This window comes from Serinus canaria, chromosome 4 (genome assembly GCF_022539315.1).
Source record: "Serinus canaria isolate serCan28SL12 chromosome 4, serCan2020, whole genome shotgun sequence".
Lineage (NCBI taxonomy): Eukaryota > Metazoa > Chordata > Aves > Passeriformes > Fringillidae > Serinus > Serinus canaria.
Window position 1 is genome coordinate 9,788,421 of NC_066317.1, and position 21,479 is coordinate 9,809,899.

General features: G+C 39.9%; 1 long non-coding RNA gene across 1 annotated transcript; it reads right to left on the reverse strand.

The window, feature by feature from the left end:
* Positions 1-342: 342 nt before the first annotated feature.
* Positions 343-13,275, reverse strand: LOC127059547 (uncharacterized). Its single transcript, XR_007777482.1, has 3 exons — positions 13,204-13,275; positions 2,206-2,889; positions 343-772 (listed from the first exon to the last, which is right to left on the reverse strand). It is a non-coding gene; the product is annotated as an uncharacterized LOC127059547 (long non-coding RNA).
* Between the last annotated feature and the right edge of the window lie 8,204 nt (positions 13,276-21,479).

The following is a 21,479-nucleotide window of genomic DNA, read 5'->3' on the forward strand; positions in this document are numbered from 1 at the left end:
TGGCCATTCACCAGACTGTTTAAAGAAAAATCATATATGGATTATCAGAGCTTGTTGTCATTCACAAATTTTCCAGTATAAATTATGAATTGCCATTTCTGGAGCATCAGGTCACTGTTCCTATGTACTCCCACATTTGTGGTGTTTTCTGAGACCCCCATTGTGTAGAGAAAAGAATGAATCTGATTCCATGTTCTTAGAAGGCTAATTTATTATTTTATGATATTATATTATAGTAAAGGATACTAAACCGAACTACCCTAAAGAATACAGAAAGGATACAGACAGAAGGCTACAAGATAATAATGAAAATCTCGTGACTCTCTCCAGAGCCCAGCACAGCTAGATGGGAATTGGTCATTAATTAAAAACAATTCACATGAAACCAATGATACATGCACCTGTTGGTAAACAATATCCAAACCACATTCCAAAGCAGCAAAGCACAGGAGAAGCAAATGAGATACTTATTGTTTTCTTTTTTCTTTGAGGCTTCTCAGCTTCCCAAGAGAAGAATCCTGGGCAAGGGTTTTTTCAGAAAATATGATGGTGACACACGCTAACTTGTAAGATGGTCCCAGATGACATCAGACATACTTTCCTCCAATGCCTTTGTCATTCCCTGTCACCCAGTATGTGACAGGACAGTTGCTTTCAAAAGTTGTGCTGAAGGAACCCCGGGATGCATGATTCGAAGCACAGGCGCTGTCTTCCTGCACAGGCATAATTTATGCTGAATTTCTTGCTTTTGCAACAGAAACAGAGTGGGCACCTAAAATTAAAGGGCTCAAAGTATTATGAAAATACATGAGTAAGAATGAACATTAGTCTTTTTACTTGAAATTTCAGATATACTCTATAGCAAAAAAAAAAAAAAAAAAAAGCAAAAAAGCCTTTCTACTCTGAAGCTGGGTATGCAAAAAGCTTAGGGAATGATGGCATATTCAGGATCACAAAATAATTGTATTATTGTTCTTCATTGAATGAAGTCATTATTCAGTCTCCCTCAATTTTGGCATGACAAGCCTGACAGGTGTTTCAGGCAGGAATATATCTAGCTCCTAGAACAGAAACATGTATCAGCTTTGTTAGTGAATCCAGTCAGGTCAGAGTTGGTTTTCTGGAGATGTTGGAGGCAAAAGAACTTCATAAATGTACTTAAGAAATTGAATGGAACATGAGAAAAGGTCTAGAATTTTTACTTTTGCTAAATGCTTTTTCCTCTGTCTGAAAGACTGTTTATACTTTTTCAATCTTTTTCAATCTTGCCAGTTTAGACACCATTAGCCAAATATTAATTCATCATAATTAGAAACACTCCTTCTGCAGCAGTGTGTGTTGAATTATAAACATTTTTCATCTCTCTGTTAGCAAGAAAATTTAAAATAAGATGGTTACTGCAGAGGTCTGAGCACCAGAATTTCACTGTTCCACCCTCAGTTTGTGACAGCTCATTAGAGAAACTCTCATGGGTCAGTTTTCCCCAGACTCTTTTTTTAAAACTGTTCAGGGAGGAGGATGCAACACTAAGCTCAGATATTTCTGCATAATTTTGGGCCACTCTGCTGGAGTTTCACATCTATCAAATGGTAAGCACAGGAAATGTCATTCAATACCCTCAGACATTTGATTTGGAGTAGCAACCAGTCGTGCACACAAAAAGTGAATTTCTAAGTAGTCAGCAACATAAGATTGCAATTCATACATTTTTTTAGTAATGAAATTGTTAATCTACTTATCTCTAGTTTAGGATAGGCAATGTCTTCTGGGCCAGCCTACCATGCAAGAAGCTAGAATTTGGAAAGAGTTCCATAGGAGCACAGTTAACATTTTGACCTGTGCTGACACTATTATCAATGAGGAGGAAATGCAGAGAAATAGAAGCAAAAGGAAAGATGAGTTGTTAAAATCTATAGTGAGTTTGTTAAAATCTATATGCACATTGAGAAGAGAGACAAATCCTATCAATCATTTGGACATTTATAAATGCCACCAGTTAATATTTTTCCAAAGATATTTTACTTCTGATTCATGTGCATACTATAATCAACATAAATTAGTGTTTGTCATCAATATTTTAAGGTTTATGACTAAAACTGGATTTCTCAGCTGAAAGTAGAAGCTAAGCTGTACTAGATAAGGGTGTGCAAAGACAATTATTTGACACGAAGCAATGTAAACTTAAAGGAGACAAACATATCGTACCAGAAAAAAAAAACAGGCTGGAGAAAAAGAATGTGCTTCTTTTCCAGGAAACTAACTTTTGTGGCTGAGAGTAAAAGTCCTTCAGTCTCAAACACGCTTCTCTAAGACAGGATAAATTTTTCCCACAAAACTTCTCCACTGGGACTCCTGTTTCAGGTACCCTTTTCCTGAGTACATGTTCAATAACATCCACATATTATTTAAAACTTAAAAACTGCAAAGGACTCTCCAACTGTATTTGGAGGTAATACAGATGCCAGTTTTGTTCTTTGAAGGTGAAACTTCAATATTGTTATATAATTGAACAGAATTCCCATAACTGTCACCTATAACCTTACAGTAGCATCTTCCAAACACTGACATTTTTGATCATCCAAAAGATCCCCATCCAGATCCTCCAAAAGATTTTCAAAAAGGCAAATGCCATATACAAATTAATTAACACAGTTGTCTGAAGGTCTGCATTAAGCCAAGATGAGGGCAGTTCAACAGAACACAACTGCTTAAGTGATCACTGCTTTTGTTTCAAATCAATACTCAATTAAAAATTTCCTACAGTCTTGGCTGGTAATTGCTTCACAGTAGAACAAATAACATTTTAACTGCCTGTAGGCTTGTAACAAGCCCATTTCCTTCTGTTGCAATTGCTTCTCTTCTTGGCACCCTCACATTTCTTCCTTGATCCTGTTGAAAGAAATTGAATGAATGGATGACAGGAGAATGTACACATAGAGATTGATTGTACACATTTTGATTATAAAAAATCTATTGGGATAAATAGGAGCAAGCAGAAAAAGTGTAAAAAGCGATAATTTTGATCAAAAATATGTTTCCAATGTTTTTTGTTCATAATTTGTAAAAGCATCTCAAACTTTTCCAAATTTAGAAAGTATTGAGACTTCAAAAACACAACCTATTTTAGAATATTCAACTTTCTTTTCATACATAGTTTGCAATTAGGATGATGTCAGTAATATTACCCCAAAATCTTACAAAGAGAGAGTAACAAACATCTATCCAGATGTGGAAAGTATTTTGTATCCAAAGTTTCCAATGCCCAAATCACAAAAGAAATTGTTTGTTGGCATCTTATTCCTGCAGCTTACAGAAGAGCAGAAGTCAATACACGATGCTGGACTTTATTCTCACCATAAGATAAGCAGTAAAACATCTGCTCTGCCTAAAATGAAAGGACTCTGTTTTCATTTAGAGACTTCGTGCATTCCCTGTGTCATGTCACCTGCACAGACCCCTGCTCTCACTTCCTTTCTGCAGAAGAATTCATATGGTGCTTTAATTTCCTCTTTCCCAGAGTGTTCCAATACCCTGCTGTATGTTTTTTTCTGTGCCAGGAAGCTGCTCAGACCTCAGAAACACAGGGACTTGAAGGAGTACATCTCTCTCTCAGGGGCAGCTCCACTGCCCCTTATTTGTTAAGATTCGTTCGCTAGCAGGTTGTAAAACCTCAATAGATTTGTTTGCAAGGATATCTGCTTTTGTGCTTGATCCCTTGCCCACCCATCCCTACCTGCCACAGAACATCTGTAGGCATGGGCTGCTGGGGCCTTTATCTAGAATAGCCTTCCCACAGCTTCTTCTCTTGACTTAATTACATCAATAAAAGAATTGCAAAACACCTTTAAAAGTAATGAGCTCTCTCTCACACACTCACTGCTGCTGTTTCTTCTCTTATGTAGTCCATAAAATGTAGCAGGAACTGATGATTCTGCTTTACAAAGGGTAACTAACTCTGTCAATGCAGTGTACAGCACTCTATTTAGATCTTGTTTATTAATAGCAATAATTAACAGTAAAACTAATTCATGCAACAAATCAGGGACCTTAATCTGATGCTCAAGATCAAGACTTCAACAGGTAAACTGAGACTGATATCCTCATAGTATCAGTGAACATTAAGAACACTGAAAACACAGCTTATCTGATTTTATCAGTTAAAAATAGACCACACCTCATCACACTGCTTTTCAAGTACGAGTTGCAGCCCATGTGAAATTATTATGTGTCCAAATACTTCTAATAGGAATCCTCAAGGTTTCCCTGCAGCTCTTAAAAATAAAAAATTCTACATGTCTACAAAACAGTCTTCTTTTAGTAACCATCAAGAAATTTTCACACAAACATCTAATGAGACACAAAGATATAAATCTCAGTGGGATGAACTAACATTGCTTTCTCTAGACTAAACTAACTTGATTTGTTTAAACTCATTTTTATGGAACTATGCACTTGTGTTCTGTGGCCCAATCACCTCTAAGATGATAAATGAAAATTTCTGATCAAAAATCACTTTTATATATATATATATATATTCTGTGTTCTTCATTTGATTATTGTTTGAAAAGACATGAATCTAACAATAAATTATTATATAACCAGCTGGCTATCCTACTGAAATATTAAGAGGAAAAAGATCAAGTCACTGTATGGCAATGAGCTTACAGGAATGCTTCTGCCACAGCAAATGCAACTGTCTAACAGTGCTGAAGGGAAAACTAAATACTGGGGGGAGTTGTTTCCTTTGACTTCTCATATGAAATATAATCTAAGAATCCTGAAATCACTGTTTCTAGAGACCACACAGGTGTCACTCAAATATTTAATGAAAAATCCTTTTGCCAGGATTTCTTCTCCTGGGAAGCTGGGAAGCTTCATCTTCTCCATGTTTTGCTCCTCTGGAATGTGATTTGGAGAATTGTTTACCCAGCATGTGAAGTGTTTTTAATTAATGGCCAATCACAACCAACTGTGTTAGACTCTCTGAGTCTGTCATGAGATTTCATTGTTCCTTCCTTTCCAGCTTCTGATGTCTCCTTTCTCTTTCTTTAGTATAGTTTTAATATACCATTTTCTTTTAATATAATATAATATCATAAAATAATAAATCAGCCTTCTGAAACATGGAGTCAAGGTTCTCATCTCTCACCTCGTCCTGGGGGCCTTGCAAACACCACCACACACAGGAATCACAAATTTAGTTTAATTGCACTATGAATCTTACCACTGGTGGAAAAGTTTTCATGAGGCTTAAGGAGGAGAGGGAAAAAAGAGGGAGTTTGATATGCTATCTGAACTTCCCAAGTGAGCTGTGTCCCTGCTTTCCAAATAGTAAAATTTGGAAACCCGTGGATTAAACCACAAAATCACTGCATTGTTGTTCATTCACACCTCCAAGAAGTCCTGATCAAAAACTGACAGGAAACCTTCAGCTTATCCTTGGAAGGGTCACACAGAGGAAGTGATCTCCCAGACCACCTTTACAGTCATGACCTCTTAAAGGTCCCAAGTTTCCAAAGGAATTCTCTCTTTTAGAGTGACAGACAAGCTTTGGCAGGCTGCTGACACCTTAGTGTTGCCCACAAACACCCCAGGTTCTGGATCTGGGTGGGTTTTTAAAGCTGGCAGTCTTCCTGCAGGTATTTGAATGGAATACTCCATTGGGATGCTCTTCTAAGTAATTTTCCACGGGTATATTCACAATTACTCCTTGAGAGGAATAGTGACATCTGTCCCTCACAGAAAGAAAGGGTGGACTGAGCAATGCTGTCAACCCTCAGCAATTTTTTCTTGGCCAGTGGCTAAAACAAAGTTTTACCTGAGGATTTAGCATTAATAGGATCAAAAATAACTCCTAAAATTGTGTGCACAACAACAGTTTGGAAATTTTGCCTTTTCTCTATTCTTTTTTACACAACTTTAGCTTGCATTGATTTCACAGTGATACAGGAAGTCAAATCAGGAAACATTCCCAGTGTTCTATTCCCACAATCCCAATGGATTCTACCAGTTCTTGTAAATTGTGTCACCAAAAGTAATTAAAACTGAGAAAAAAGGATAAGAAAAGAGGGGGGAAAGTACAGTTCCCTCCCTCCTCATGTACATACTTAGTGTTTTTAAAATATTTGTACAATATTTTTCAAAATTCAACTTTTCCACTAATGTAGATTTCTTACATAGCAATACTTTGGGTTATCAGGATAGTTAGACATCATCAGTGGCTTCCTGTTGACTGGTGAATACAGGAATTTCTAGATTTCTTTTATTTTTGAAATAAAAAAATACATTCTTTTCACATAATTTGGAAAATTATGTGAATTTATTTTAAAATATTACCATGCATTCTTTTAACAAAATTTGGAAAAATCCATCTTCATTTTGTAGGTATGGTAATAAGAAATAGGACCTTTCCCTTTTCCAAATAATTTGTGTAAATAAGAGGCAGTGTCCAATTTTTTTTTCATTAAAATCTGCTGAGGATTTTATATAGTTTTTCTTCTAAATGCCCTATTTGTTCTACCTATTCATCAGAGCAGCACTCGAGATCCAGCTGGCACTGAACTTTATCCATCCATAAAAGCAGGATAATAAATTATATATAAATAAATCCAAACTGTATGGTGACAAAGAGCACTCAGTATGCCTTAGTTAATAGCAAGTGTGTCCTGAGAAAGGATAATGATGATTTTTGTGATCTTTAGGTGATCTTTTTCTTATGAAGAAGCCACACACAGCAAATAACAAATGCATGTGCTAGGCTAAAATAAATAAAAATGGAAGGTAACAGGAAGGAAGGTTTCCTATGTGCAACTTAAGAAATTACAGCATCAATAAATAGCATCACATTTCCATTCTGTAACATTTATTAATACTCCTCCAGGAAGTTCAGCACAATAAATTAACATTCCTCCTTTCCAGAAAATTATGAAAGGAATTGGTAAAATCAGATCATCTGAATCCAGTGTCTTGGATTTAGAGGAGAACCTTTTTGAATTAAGCCTAAGTCTTTTATGAAATGCATTAAAACTTTCTTTAGGGGATTATGTCACATAAAGGATAATGGCTGAGAAATTTACCCTAGATAAAAGGACATTAAAAAATTTAAAATTATGGTGTTCTATGGTAAAAAGGACTCAGACAACCCAAAACTCAATTTTTACAATATAATAAACAAAAAAAAAAAAACAAAAATGAACCCCAAACAAACAAAAAAGACAAAAGCAAAACCAAAGTTGTATTGTTCTTCATAATGAAAAAGAGTGTCTTTAGAATGAAATGAATGAAATGAATGAAATGAAGAGTGTCTTTAGAATGGTCTTTAGAATGACCACATATTACTTGGGGTAATTACATAGTGCCTTACTACAGCACCAAGAATCCACCTTTACTACATGGTGCTTTACTTTTGCACTGAAGAGTTGTCACATTTTACCCTGCCAAAGGCCACATTTCAACAGGGATGAACAGCACTTGTGTATTGCTTGCAAACAATTTCAGCCTTTAAAAGCTTCACAGGGCTACTTGGTCAATTGTTCCTTACAAAAGACACAAGGAACATATATAAAGATGTACCTTTTTTTCTCAGAGGTCAAAGTGGAAAAGTTCTCCACCAGAATGACAATTTCTCTATAATGATAAAATAACTTATTACCTACTCATTCTTGTGGAGAGGTGCTGTTAAATCTTCCGGTTAAACCCTAAACCCCCAAATGAGAAAGATTGGGAAACTGTAAAATGTTCTTTGGGTTTCTTTAACAATTCCCTCAAGAGTCTTTCTAATGTAGCTCATGGCCAATTAATAGAGATAACATAGCCTTATGACTCCAAGAGTTTCATAACAACCACATGACATCACCTGCAGCAAGAGCAAACACATCACCACAGCTTTCTTTTTTAAATAAGCCCTTACTACTTAACAACAAAAACAGCAATGTTTTGCTATCCTGAGTTTTGCAGAAAGACTGGGTTCTGATGCTCTGCCTCCTGCCAAGAACTCCTTCCTGCACAAACATTTACTCTGACTTCAACATGCTTATGCAAATCCTTGAACCAGGAGGCAAACTTGAACTCTGGCATGTAAAGAAACCCCAACTTAATTGCATTCTTAAATGTGAGCAGAGGCATAAATTCCTTGTTGAATTTTGCTTAAGATGATAGTCAAGACAGAAAAAAATTAATTAGAATTTTACTTGAAAGACTCTAATCATTCAGAAGGAAAAAAATTACTAGTATTTAACTGTATTGAAGTTGAGTCATTTGGTATCCAAAGAAAATTCATCCACGTCTGGTTCTGACAAAATACCAAAACATAGATATAAACCTCATTTACCCTTTCTTAATTATCCTTTGAAAATATTGTCATTCCAAATTAAAATCTTTTCACAAAATTCTGCAGCCATTCTTCACCTAAGGATATAACTCTGGAGAGGAAGACAGTAAAATAAAAAATGAGGGAGATTTCCAAAGACTCTTGGTGTAATCCAACCTGAGCAATGCATCAGTCATTCATAATAAATAATTATGCAAAACTCAGAAAAAGTACCTAAAAGTAGACACAGTATTGATGTCAAAGGCTATTGAACCCATGACCATTATAAACCCCATATAATTCAGTAGTAGCAGGATTTCCTTATGCTCCAATCTTCTCTTCCAAATGCAACACAGTTGATTTATAACTGGTATTTCCATGGAAAGTGGGATGAAGCAAGTGGATGAAGCATCCTCCCTTTCAGAGAGGGGCAATGAGTGGTTCCCCCACCTTCAAGCAGCCTCCAAGCCACTGCAGGATGGGAAGGTGCCTTTGGAGCATCTTCTCTCCACTGACTTCGGGAGGAAGAAGCCAGTCACTAAACGTGTTCACAATGGGTCTGTACTTGTAGAAATCAAAACCAACAATGCAACAGGCAACACCAGCAGTGAATATTTTATAAGCCAATGTTCATTTGGCAGTGTGGTATTTTTTTGAGGAAAACACCTGCCTGTTTGCCACAGGAGAAGGGGTAATAAATCTAGTCTCCCTCAAGAGCTCCACAAGCCCAGTGGACAATTCTGCTCCGTGCAGATGAGTATGGACCTCTGCCCAATGCTGCCACAAGGCATGTTCCAGGGAAATCATAGGCTTGCTGGCCACTTGCAATGTCCCAGGACACAGACATGAAGCAGGAGGAAATCAGTCCCCAAATCTCTGTGCAAGTCCTAAAAGAGGCACTTTTAGTTCCTGCAATTTTTAAATGACGCTATCCCAGCTCCTGAAGAAAAAAAACAGTGTTTTTCCATTCTCTGCAGTAAAAGCACCCTGCTCCCGTTCTCATTAATTACTTGAATGCCCTCCCAGCAGCAGCACATGGAAGAGGATCCTTTTACTCCCACAATGCCTGTGCTAGCAGCAATACCAGAACCAAGGATGGCAGCACAGGCCTTTCTGAGTCAAACACTGCTTCTTTCTCTGAATTCTGACCTTCAGCCTTCCCATTAAAAATTTGCTTTTGGCAGAAGCAAAAGCTCTTAACCACAAAATCAGGTGAAGGTGGAGGAAGAGGAGGGAACAGTGATGAAATGGAAAAAGCCAAGCATCTGACCAGAAATTACACTGTTGTAAGAATAAAATTTCCATCTTATTTGTCCCACCAGAAATAAGGGAGCGAGTGAAATGTTACCATTTCCTTTGGGATCCTGAGGGGATGAAGTGATGCCATGAAACAAGTCTGCCAGGTGACTTATCTTCTTGCCTTTCCCTTTCTCCCCTCCCTCTGAGCCTCACCACGTCCAGTTCTTGCTGAACCCAAATGAGCACCTGCAGCCAGCAGAGACAGAGCCAGTCCAGGCCATTTGCTGCTTCTGATTCAATGACAAAAGCCTCAAGGATGATCTTTTAAAGATTGTGTTTTACCTAATGCAGCCCAAATTGGAAGGGGCATCTCATTTAGAACCTCCTTGCTGCAGAGAGATGTGCTTATGTCTCTCAGAAGAGAAAGTCAGGAAAGAAAGAGAAGGAGAATTTATGCCTGATTTTAAAAGATGCCTGGTTTACTGTAAGTCATTAGCCTATTTTGCTAACCTCTTTTCACTGCTGCTGCTGGGAGCCTACAGCCAGTTCTCTGCTTGTGCCCCATGGTGGGATGAGATGTGTGTAAATGTGTATAAAATGTGTGTATGTGCAAGTGTTGCTTCTCCTTTTGCACCACCGAAGCAGAGCACCACAGCAGAAATCTATTCTCTCATTTTCAAGGGGTTTGGGGCTGGGATACTTAACAGAATGAAAAGCTACCAGCTAAAGAGAAGCATCAGAAAAACAGCTTTGGAAAGGAACAGGCCACGCACTTTGAGTCTGAAACTGCCTGGAGTTAACAACACACATAAGAAGAATAAACTGGTGGTGCTGTAATTGAATTTTTATGGAAATAAACAGGTGGCAGATTTACTATGGCTGCAGGGATAGCAGGGGGTGAAATGCTGCAGCTACATTAACCTGTTTAATTTAATAGCCTCTCTACTCCAAGAGGGAAAAAAAAATACTGTGCTGTTAGTTCAGTCAGCTGGATGCCAAATGTAAATAACTGCAATTACCCTACTATGCCCATGTGCTGGATGGGGAAGGGCTTTGTGCCAAGTCGCACTTTTGTTGTCATGTTTATTAATTAAGCTCCAGGAAGTTTAAAAACACAACAGTTTTCATGAAAAATCAAGGCAAGAGGAGCCTGCATTTGGCAGCAAGTGCAGGGTGTACCTGAGTTCTCTCTGTAGTGTCTGCTACTTAAACCCAGCGCTGCAGCCCTGCTGTCAGAGAGATGTGGCCAAGTCACTACCTTCATTGGCAGGCTTTTAATGCCTGCTGGGGTCCTTAAAACTGGTCAGCATTTAAGAGCAACCTTTAATGCTCACAGGGATCCTGCAGCAATTTAGCACAGGGAATCCAAAACCATTATGTATTTATAATCAAGGAAATTGTATGGGGAGGGATGGAAATATTAGATTTAGCTTTTTTACCTTGACTGCTGATGCAAAACAAAAATAGGTTAAAGCATTAGGAGCAATATATTTGCATCCTGGCATGAGAGAGGTAGATCAAAGAAATGCTGCAATAACACTTGAAGAGGGCTCTAGAGCATCCCTATAAAATTACACATTAATGGAGTGGGGAAACTGCCAGCCAAAAATGGGTTCCAAGGTTCTTCCCCTTGTCCATATGGATGATGATACAGGTTTTTAGGTATATGATCAGTCTTTAAAGATGTAATATAATAACAACACATTTCCTGGTGTACTGTCCTTAATAAGCTTATGCAGCCCCCTACACCTGTGGGTAAGCAGACCAGATTAAAACATTTTATACATAGAATTTTTTTTTAATTCAAGTAAATGAAGGTTCTTCTCTGGAAAATTACTCTGCTCAAGAAAAGGAATTACATTCTCTGTTAGTGTACACTGGCATTGACTCTGAGGGAGCTACAGTCATTTATATGCAATGTGGGTCTGGGCCAAGCAATCATGTAATTAAAGACTGCAATGCAATTGCATCTCATTAGTATGGCTGAGATAAAGCTTTAATTTAGTCACTACCTGCCTTATGAGCAAAATATCTGGGGTTTTAACATACTGCTACTGTTAGTCTTTATGTAATTTTCTATCTGAAAAGAGCATGACTGAATAAAAGAAGATCCCATAATTTAAAGCACTTTAGCAAATCATGACTGGAAGAATGCATATTGATCTCTGTCTCATTTACTATGTCCTGTGCAATATACTGACTGCACACACAAGAATCCTTCCTTATTCCTCACTAATCTTCAGTAAATTTTTGGCTTTACTTGTTTATTCAGGGACAAAAAACAAAATAAAACAAACAAAAAAATAAAATAAAAAAACCCCAACCCCAACTCTGTCTTACCCATCATCAAAATACTTTGCTACACCGCCACTCTAAATGACCTAAGAAGATCAGGAGGACAGTGAAAATGGAAAGGAGAAATTTAAAATAACTGTCTTTTAAAGCAAAACAGGTAACATTTAGCCTGGGAAACTGAGGTCCATTTTTTCTAGCAAGATAGATATTCTCTGAATCTCAAAAAGAAAAGCAGGACCTTGAACTCCAGGCTCTGTACTTTCTGAAAGAATACTGATTTTGAATGGTTACAGTGATAAAAGTATAAAACACATGCAGAACAAGGGCCAGGATTTCTAACCCAAATTATGTGTCTGAACAAAAGATAAATTTAAGCACCAGTAAGGACTATATGTTGCAAAATACAACTGCTAAAAATATAGCTCATTCTGAGACATTATTAATGGCCCTCCTCTTGGCTGCTATCTATGTTAAATATTGCAATGAAAAATTAGAGTATGCAAAAGATATAGGGTAATAAATCTGAGGGTAAAAATCCAAAACTGTTGGAGAGATTATTCTTATTTCCTTTACTTTTCTCAACAGTCTTCAGCCTGATCTCCATGAAGCTGCCATGTGTGCATCCTTAGTCTTAAGCAGGGAATCATGGAGTGGTTTGGCTTAGAATGGACCTTTAAAGGCCACCTAGTCCAACCCCTGTGCCATGAGCAGGGACATCTTCAATTAGGTCAGGTGCATCTAACTGAGCTATCCAACCTGACCTTGAATGCTTCCAGGGATGGGACATCTACCACCTCTCTGGGCAACATGATCCAGTGATTCACAACCATCACAGGAAAAGCTTCTTCCTTATATCTAATCTAAACCAAATCTCTTTTACTCTAAAACCCTTTCCCTTGTTCTATCACAAGAGGTTCTGCTAATAAGTCTGTCTGCACCTTTTTATAAGCCCCCATTAAGTATCAAAAGGCAGCAAGAGTCTTCTCCAGGCTGAGCAAATCTCCCAGCAGAGGTGCTCCACCCCTCCAACCATCTTTGTGACCTCCTCTGGATTCAAGACAGGTCCCTGTCCTTCCTGTGCTGGGACCCCAGAGCTGGATGCAGCACTGCAGGTGGGCTCTGACCAGAGCAGAGCAGAGGGACAAAATCCCCTCCCTCCCCTGCTGCCCACAGTACTCTGCAAGAACCCAGGACACGTTTGGCTCTCTGGGCTGAGTGCCCATGGCTGGGGCATGTCCAGCCTCTCCTCCACCAGCACCCGCCAAGTCCTTCTGGGCAGGGCTGCCCTCCATCTGTTCATCCTCCAGCCTGGACTGACACCGGGGGTTGCACCGACCCCATGCAATAAACCCTGGCGTCACCTTGCGTGCTGAGACTCCACCCCAAAGCAGCACGAAGCACCTCAGAACAGCCAGAACAGAGATTCCTTCCACAAAACACACACACACACACACACACACACACACACACACACACACAAAAAAAAAAAAAAAAAATTTTAAAAAAAGCAAATCCCCATCACGGGGATATTTTGCAAGTGCGGCGGAATCGGGAGCTGGAATCCGGAGCTGGGCTGACACTACCATCTAGTGGGGATCGCTGGGAGAACCAAAGCAGGGGGGAGGCAGCAAAGAGCGGCTGAGGCGAATCCAGCATCTTCCCAGCTCTGTAACGCGCCTGCAGTTCGATGGGAACCACGCGGAAAATGCTAAAGAGTCGACTTTAACCCTATTAACCTTTCTCCTGTGGCAAGCAGGCAGGTGTTTTCCTGAAAAAAAAAAAACACACTACTGAAAAAACACTGGCTTATAAAACATTGGCTACTAGTGTTGCCTGTTGTATTATTGGATTTGATTTTTACAAAAGAGTAGGTTACAAATTAGCAGTCTCACGGTGTCTGCTGCTTTTCAGGGAGGTCCCAAACTAAGCAGGAAGACTTGCTGGAAAATATTTTATTTGAGGAAAAAAAAAAAAAAAAAAAAAAAGGAAAAAAAGGACAGGGCTCTTTACAAGCAGTCAGGAGTCTGTCATGCACAGGGAGCAAATGATACATGCACTGGTGTTGGACTATGAGTAACAGTTCCATATCTGGAAAAAAAACCTCAATATTTCTTATAATTGAGCCTCCCACTGAAACACTATCACTACAATTGCAAATGAAAACAGCAGAAAATCACTTTATTGGTATTTTTATTTTTTTTTTTAATTTTTTTTCCCTTTTTCTTCTGAATTTGGGTTTTGTGTGGGGAATTTTGCTCGTTTTTTGTTGTGGAATTTTAGGGATTTTTTTATAATTGTTTTTTTAACATAAATAAATAAAACCAGCATTTCTTTTTCCTGAAGTTCTGTTAAACTTCAGGAGGATTTCTGTTCTAGAAGAAATATATCTTCAGGCTTCCTGGTCCCTCCCAGTACTAGGATTTAGCACACAAGGAGAAGACATTTTTATAGTCAAAATACACAAAATACTACACTGGTGGGGACCTTCTTAGTCAGAAGCCTGTGTATATGTGGCTGCTACAAGCCATAAAATTATGTTGCTCCTCGTGGTGGTATAGGATAATCAAAGTGTTGAAACTAGAAAAACATGATGTAGGTGTATGAGTGTCCTTGGAGTCTGAAGGCATCATAAACTACTCATGGTTTTATCTTTTTACTACCAGAACCCCATAATGCCTATGCAGTGGTTTCCCATCAGTTTTTCCTCAGTTGGCTTTTTATTGGTAATGGATAAAAAAACCTCTCATAGCTATATCTGTAATATTCATCTATGCAGTACCAGTAACCAAGAGAGTCTGACTTTATTTCTTTTTCAGAGAAACTGGTGGGTTTTAATCCTTGTTACTCTTTGGCACACATGAATGAGAAGTTAATATTCCTTTCAACAAACTAAAAAAATTAAAGGTAAACCAAAGAGCTACTTAAATAAATCGTGAAGGATTTCCCCCTGACATGATGATGAATATTCCAAAGAACCCAGTTCAATATAAGTACAGGAATTTTACAGCCATTCCACAATGTAAGTGTAAAAACCACTGCGAAAATGAAGGCCAAAGAAACTTTGTATATATTTGCTTATCACACTTCTAAATACTTTTGCCTCTTTCATGCTGTTGTCTTCTTTTTCTTGTTATTATTTTCTTGTTGTTTCTGAATTTGGCTACTGCCACTAAATCATTTCCTGTTTGTTTTCTAGAACATATTTTCAGTCTGGAGTCACATATGCAACTTACATTTAGGTCTTCTGATACTGATTCTTGCTTTGGTTTTGGGGTTTTATTTTCTTACTTGCTCTGTGGTTTCTTTATAGCATTATACTTCAAAACATGCCAGAATCAGACTTTTACAAATAGATCATCTTGTTTGCAATTATATGGGTGCATGATACCATATTCTTCACCTTCCACTCCAGGAGAATTAAACAGCCTGTGCTTTTGGTTTCATGGAGTTTTGGTTTGCATTCTCAGAGGATTATGTAAAATATTCATCCAAGTCTAATCTAAATGTGATATCCTGGAATTTTTTTGTTCATGAGCATATAAAAAGTCTGACCTTAGCAAAACTTTATCTGAAGTTGAGTTTATTCTGAAGTCACATCACCTCCATGATGAAAATTTTTTGTTTGTTTGTTTTTCCAGATATAGAATTTTAAACCAAGTGAAATTGAACTCCCATTCAACCTACCATCAGTGCAGTCACCTGAAATGTTTGGAAGCTTAGAATGGTGGAACAAGCACTTACATGTGTGAGCTTTAAGGTAACTTGAATACCATGCAAAAATAACTCCCATGGCCCTGGAACATTTCACATTCCAAAAGTCTGAACCACCACAACTGAAGCATCACTTCAGTTTACATGTTTCCATTTGTTTGCAAACAGATCACAGTGCCTTTCTGTTAAACCCACCCAGGAGAGGGAATATGGACACATTAACTCTAAGGGCCCCCAATTCCTGCTTATGAGAATCAGCTGGTGTCAGTGGAATTGGGTGATTTACACTGTTTGAAAATCCAGCCCTCTGGAATTTTCTCTCAAATAGAGCTGGAGTAGCAGTTGAGTAGCTAAGCATAAACTTACAGATAATGACCATATGTAAAACAGTTGTCCATTTTGTAGTTGGGAAGGAAGAAATAGATTTTTCAGATAAGGCTTGGTTCTTCACCTTGCACAAAAGTGCAATCATCTGAAGTTCTGATGCTGAAAATACTGGACTATAACTTGCCTTAACACATAGAACAGCTTCAGGCTGGATACACACAGACCTCCCCAGCACTTAAGCCATGACAAACCCCCTGGAGTGCTCACCAGCAAGTGCTTCCCTCATCACTCAGGGATATGCTGAATTTCTCCTGCTGAAGTGGCTCTGCTTGCAAAAAGGGATTCAGTGTTAAATCAGTGAGGAGCCCAGCTCAGGGAGATAACATCTCTCTCTCTTTCTCAGCAGTGGTAGAAACCAAAATCCCCTCAAGCCCTCAGAAAGCTTAGCCTGACACTGATAACCTCTCCAAGTGAGTCCAGAGGAGGCCCAGGATTGTGATCATAGACTGGAATATCTCTCTTGTGAAGAGAGGCAGGGAGAGCTGGGGGAGTTCTCCCTAGAGAAAAGAAGCACACCAGGGTGTGCTTAAATTACCTTCCAGTACCTAAACTGACCTACAAAAGATCTAAAGAGGGATATTTTACAGGGGCAGGTAGTGATAGGAAAGGGTGGAAGGGCTTCAGACTGAAAGAAGGAAGGTTTTTATCAGATCTTAGGAAGAAATTCTTTACTCTGAGGATGATTAGGCACTGGCACAGGTTGCCCAGAGAAGCTGTGGATGCCCCATCCCCAAAAGTGTTCAAGGCTAGGCTGGATGGAGCTCTGAACAATCCAGTCTGATGAAAGTTATCCCTGCCATTCTCTGATGCTTTGATTCATAGGATTTTTCTGCTTGTTTGCTTTTTCAGAGCAGGGAGGGGTTGGCCAGCTTTCACTGCTGTGCATCCTGAACACACACAGAGACCTTTCCCTCTCGTTTCTGAGTGAGGCATCGAAACATTTCCCTTGCTTTCTGCTGGGCAGGCCAAACAGCTTCCTACCCAACATGCTGGTTTTTATAAGCCCCAGTCTTAGGATTTAAAGAGATATTTCCAAATCCAGGTGGTGCTATTCAAGGCAACACAGGTATCAGAAGGGCTCTGGCTGTGTTAGCAGAGCCCACCTATAACTGGGCTGGGCTCTGTGTGCCCAGGGAGGCTGTTTGATCCTACCAAGCCATGCTCCACCCGTGCTCTATCCAGCCATCTGAGCAATGCAAACTGGCTCTCCCTCTGCATCATCCCCCTGCATTGCAGCACTAATCCCACTGGAGAATCTAATCTTAGTTTTTTCTATGGCTAGAAAAGGTTAATTTGCCTCCTGATGAGAAAATGAATTAACTGGATGTTTTTTTCCTTTGGGGAAATCTGAATCCAGACATAAAAATCTTTCTCATGCTCCTATCACCCCCTAAAATTTGTTCCATGTGTCTTCTGAAGCTGTTTGTCTCTGCTTCAACCATCACACCAAAATAATACAGTCATTTCCCAAGTGCCAGCCACTGCCATCTCCTCAGCAGGAAAAAAGGGATCTTTGATCTGAACTAATTATTCAGCTTGCCCCACACCTACTACTGCTGTTAAAACACAAAACACATCAGAAGTAGATTGTGCTATATTTCATGAGCATTCACTGCTGGCACTAAGGGACATACCCATCTGTTATTTGCTCTCAGCTTCGCTCACTGATAAAACAGGAGAGACAGAATGCTGATGGGCTCTTTGAAGCAAAAGGCTTCACTCTTTTACAATTAAAGTCTATAAATTATTTTTTTTCTGTAGACTGCATGCAGCCTAGCTCAAGTCAAAATTACTTCTACTAAATTAAAACTAAGTACTCTGTACTTTTTTTTTTTTTTTTGTATCATGTAACTTTGAGTGATGGAACCTTACGGCAGTGTGACTTTCTTTAAATTGTATTGGACTTTCTCCCAGCACGATCTGCCTTTCTGTTATCTGGATTTCAAACACCTGCTCCAGGCTGTTTTCAGCTGTGTCACTGTAGAACAATCTGTGAGGGGGTTAGTGCATTCTGGCTCAGGGAACCAAGCAGGGAATGAAGGGCAGAAGGCAGAGGGCAGACAGACAGTGCAACTCTCTGTAGGATGGAGGCTTTCAGATACCGTCCTTTCAGGGGTTCTCACTGCTAATTTTTGTGGCCATCACAGCTCCCAAGAACTTCCCAGTACAGAAGACAGCCTGTAACACACCTGGAGGGAGTCACAACCCACTGGTAGGAGACATGGTGTTTGTTATAAATTTTCACCAGGCTGAACAAAGACACCAGACACGTGTCAGGAGCTCTTCTGTTTTCTTGTACACCATACTTCAGTAAGTTTTCAACTCCCACCACAAACTCCTGAAAGGTGCTGACTCACAAGCCACAACACACCTCCAGCATCTTAACAGGGATGGTTTTCACCTCCAGAAACATGCAGTAAAGGATAGAGCACAGGTTTTATATAGGTGAATTTCGTTTTCAGAGTTGGGTCACTCCCTCCTTTTTGTCACTCAGAGCAGTCACCACGCTCCCAATTCCCATCCATCAGTGCATCAGCTCGGATTTAATCCCAAAAGAATTAAAAGTTACCCTGGAAGATCTCCAGTTTTGCCAGACACATAACCTGGCAGCAGCTCATCTCATACACGTTACCTGTGTCACCCCTTGTGCCCCAGCAGTGGATCTCTGGCCAGCCCTGGAGTCCCCTCCATTCAGCACAGGAGCACCTGGCAGTGACCTCTCTGAGGAGCAGAAATACTCAATGCAAAAGGACATCAGTGACAGGGGACACACAGTTTCTCTTGATGCACATCTCAAAGCAACATTTAAAGCTTTCTGGAGGAAAGTTAATTTTCTGATGATAACTAAAATTTCTGCAGGCTGGTATTCTACAGGCAGAAAATGCAGGAAGAGCCACCCTCTGTGATTCACAGCCAATGAGTTCTGAGCTTTCAGGATTCAGATGCACTATCCAACAAAGTGCAACAGTTAACAGCACCTTCTATCTGCTTCTCACCATATCTGAAAAAAAGTCATTGTTCTGGCAAGGTCATTTCTACTGCTTGAACCAATTAAACTGCTTAAGGAGAAAAAAATAGCCTGCTAAGCACAGAAAATTCAGCTCTAGGTTCAAATTACCTGAAGAGTAAATAACCTTGTTAACTTTGGGACAAATTTGTTAACACAAACATCTCTGCACAACCACTGTCATTTTGCTTAGTGAGATCAACCTTTAGAACACCTTTACTGTAGCCTCATGGGTATGCACTCTCCACAGAACATCCCCAAACAACTAGAACAGCAAACTTTTGCTGTTCTTCTTCCCCACATATTGCCCTATTGTCCACAGCAATCTACAAGAGGAGCAAAATCTCAGCAGGTCTGTTGGCTGGTGAATTCTTACTGCTTTGGGAGGCTGGAGGTCTTCGTGAAATGAGTCACTGTGCTACAGATATCCTCCTAAAATATCCTAGAAAAACACTTCAGGGAAGAGCATCAGTGCTCTCTGATTACTTTATTATTTTATCTTTCCCATACCAACGAGCCTTCAGAGAAGGCTGATGAGTTCTGTCCTACTGTCATGACTTAACTCCATCCAGCCATTAAGTACCACACAGATGCTCACTCAGTCCCTTCTCCCCACTGTGGGAGGGGGAGGGGAATCAGAGAAAGACAAAAAAACTTCATGGATTAAGCTAAGAAGAGTTTAATAATAGAAAATAAATAAATAAATAAATAAATAAATAAATAAATAAATAAATAAATAAATAAATAAATATTACAAAAACAATTATAGTAATGGGGGGGGGGGGAAGAGAAAGAAATAAAATCCACAACAGACAAGTTGCACATGATAAAATTGCTTACCACCCACTGACCAATGGGCAGCTCATTCCCAAACAGTGATTGCCCCCTTTTTGGGTGACCCTCCCCAGTTTATACTGACCATGACATTATGATATGGAATAACCTTTTGGCCAGTTCCATTCAGCTGTCCCAGCCATGGTCCCTCCCAGATTCTTTTGCACCTTCTGACTGCAGGGCCTGGGACACTGAAAAGGGCTTTATTTAGGGTAGGCCCTACTGAACAAGAGCCAAAACATCACTGTGTTATCCCTGTTATTCTCACACTTAATCCAAGGTACAGCACTGTACCAGCTGCTAAGATGAACACAAACTCTATCCCAGTGTGAGTAACAACTGCTCACTTTGAAAATTTAAAAAGGATTATTAAACCTTGACAAAAATACAACAAAAGGACTACATAAGGAAAAATTCACAGCACTAGGAACTACTCTCATGGATACCACATAGCCAACTCATCTTCGAGATGGGTGCTTAGTCTTTTATTCCCATGGGGGGTTGCATCAGCCAGCCCTGGCCCCTCCCAAAGTCTGTCAGTCAGCTCTTTGCCATTTGTCAGTGGGGACTGCTTTCTTGTGACTCGATTGGAGGTCAGGTGTTGCCATGCCACACTCCCTAAGCACCCCCTGAGCTTTTCCATTCCCAGCTGCCCCAGGCAAGGGACACATGTGCAGCCTTCTATTACCTGTCCTAGACAACCCCAGCTGTCTGATGGTCACAATACAGGGGGAAAGGGGACTCTGGGGAGAACAGAGGACATCTAAACTACAATAACATAACTATACATCACTAAACCTTCTCGTAATATTCACACAATAGTTATCCCTTAATTGTGAGAGCCAATCATCTCATTATCCATCTAGAACACCAGCCTGAACCAGGACACTTGCTAGCACCACGGCAGTGTTTTGAGATCCTTGAAGGAAAGCGTGGCTGAAGGGGAAACAGCGAGAGGTTTGGGCCAGCAGAGGAGCTGAGCAAGCACAGCCCAGGCACCAGGAGTCTGCCAAGGAGCTGTGCTGCTCCTCATGGAGGGAAAGGCCTCACAGCTGCAGTAAGCAGCTTCATCTGGTTGATCCCTAAAAAGTTAAAATTAAGTTGGAAAGCAGCTGAAGGCAAATGCCATGCCAAGTGCAGTCAGCCCCTTATGTGCCTCTGGCTGCAGGACTTGGCCTGCCTGCTGATGGGTCAGCTGGGCTCATCTGGGGGGCACATTGATGTGTACAAAGTCAGGGTAACCTCACAGTGCAAAAATCTCAACTGCAGTACTGCTTTGCCTGCAGCAATCATTGTTATCTCCTCTGGAAGTGTATCTGTCATTGTTGCAGCTGGACATAATTACATAGCAATTTGTCTGCACTTTGGAAAAGAATGGGTAGTTTACAATAGCCTGACCTCACTCTCACAGAGTGCTCTGACTCCATTGTTCTTCTCCACACAGCATGCTTGTCACAGGTTTGGGGTTTTTTCTTCCTCTTGGGCAGAAAAAACAAAAGAACACACAACAAAACCTTTCCTCCTCCAGGCAGTGGGTAGCATCCTCTGGGCACTGTGCTTGTGGTGCACAGTTCCTCTCCCTGGAGGCAGAAAGGGCCACCTCTCTCTACCAGTCCTGCAGCATTTCCCAGCCACTAGAACAGAAAATGGGATTTGGTAGCATCAGGTCATGAACTTTGTGTCATAGGGAAAGGGCAA